Raw genomic sequence first — 1,729 nt, forward strand, 5'->3', positions numbered from 1 at the left:
TAAGATAAATAGCCAGACAACCTTGGCACCACCACCCGGCCCTAGGAGTTAAACAAAGTAATAATAATAACATCAACCCCTGGCCTAAACTACTTGTGTTATCTGTAAATTCCAGACACTGTATGAAAAAAGCATTGTAAAACTTTTTGTTCTGTTAGCTGATGCATGTAGGCCCCAGTCACGTTTCCCACGCTTGCTGGATTTATCACGACCCTTTCACGTGGACCCCTTAAAGTTGTAAGCCTTTAAAAAGGCCAAGTATTTCTTGCCCGGGGAGCTCGGCTCTTAAGACGCGAGTCTGCTGACGCTCCCGGCCGAATAAAAAACCTCTTCCTTCTTTACTCCGGTGTCTGAGGAGTTTTGTCTGCGGCTCGTCCTGCTACAGTGGAATCACGATTCACTGTGGCCTTGACATCCCAGGCTCACTGATTCGCTGGCCTTAGCCTCCTGAGTAACTGAGACTACAGGTGTGTGCCACCACATCCAAATAATTTTGCTTTTTTTTGTAGAGATGGCATTTCTCCATGCTGCCTAGGCTGGTCTCCAATTCCTGGGCTCAAGCTCAGGAGGCCCACCCCAGCCTCCACTAGTGCTGTGATTACGGGCATGAGCCACTGCACCTGGCCTAACCGGTAATATTTATTTATTTATTTATTTATTTATTTATTTATTTATTTATTTAATTTTTGAGGCAGGGTCTCTCTCTGTTGCCCAGACTAGAGTGCAGTGGTGCAATCTCGGCTCACTGCAACCTCTGCCTCCTGGGTTCAAGTGATTCTTGTGTCTCAGCCTCCCAGGTAGCTGACATTCTAGGTGTGCACCACAAAGCCTGGCTAATTTTTGTATTTTTAGTAGACACAGAGTTTCACCATGTTGGCCAGGCTCGTCTCAAACTCCTGGCCTCAAATGATCCACCCTCTTCGGCTTCCCAAAGTGCTGGGATTATAGGTGTGGGCCATTGCGCCTAGCCTAGCCGGTAGTAGTTTTGCTATAGCAGCTGAATGGATTAAGACACTAGGATTCCGGTATCCAGGTTCCCTACTGGCCACTCACAGATATAGGATCACTTGGGGCTTGTGGAGAGGCAGATAGAAGCTTTTTTAGAATTTATTTTTATTTTTTCTCACGGATGAACAGACATAGGCTTCTCATGCTCAGGTGTGGGCAACATTCTTCAAACACCTCCCTCAAAATGGGAAAGGCCTGGGGGCTCAGAGGAGAGAAGAGAGAAGGCAGGGAGAAGGTGGAGGTGAGGGAGGGAGGATGGGGCCCAGCGCTCAGTGGGGTGTTGGGGAGGGTGGGTTTCCACTGGTGTTTGCCCATCCACAGCTCAGTGGTGGATCTATCGAGTGTGTCTAACAAGACAGGACCCATGGCAGACTTGGTAACTAACATCATGCTGTAGCTTCTTCTAGTCTCTCTCTCTCTTTTTTTTTTTCAAACGCAGTCTTGCTCTTCCTGCCGAGGCTGGAGTGCAGTGGCACAATCTTGGCCCACTGCAACCTCTGCCTCCCAGGTTCAAGTGATTCTCCTGCCTCAGCCTCCTGAGTAGCTGGGATTATAGGTGTGCACCACTGCGCCCGTCTAATTTTTGCATTTTTCGTAGAGATGCGGTTTTACCATGTTGACCAGGCTGGTCTCAAACTCCTGTTCTCAGGAGATCTGCCCACCTTGACCTCCCAAAAGTGCTGGGATTACGGCATGAACCACAGTGCCTGGCTTATTATTC

The sequence above is a fragment of the Mandrillus leucophaeus genome, unplaced genomic scaffold (genome assembly GCF_000951045.1).
Source record: "Mandrillus leucophaeus isolate KB7577 unplaced genomic scaffold, Mleu.le_1.0 Scaffold319, whole genome shotgun sequence".
NCBI lineage: Eukaryota > Metazoa > Chordata > Mammalia > Primates > Cercopithecidae > Mandrillus > Mandrillus leucophaeus.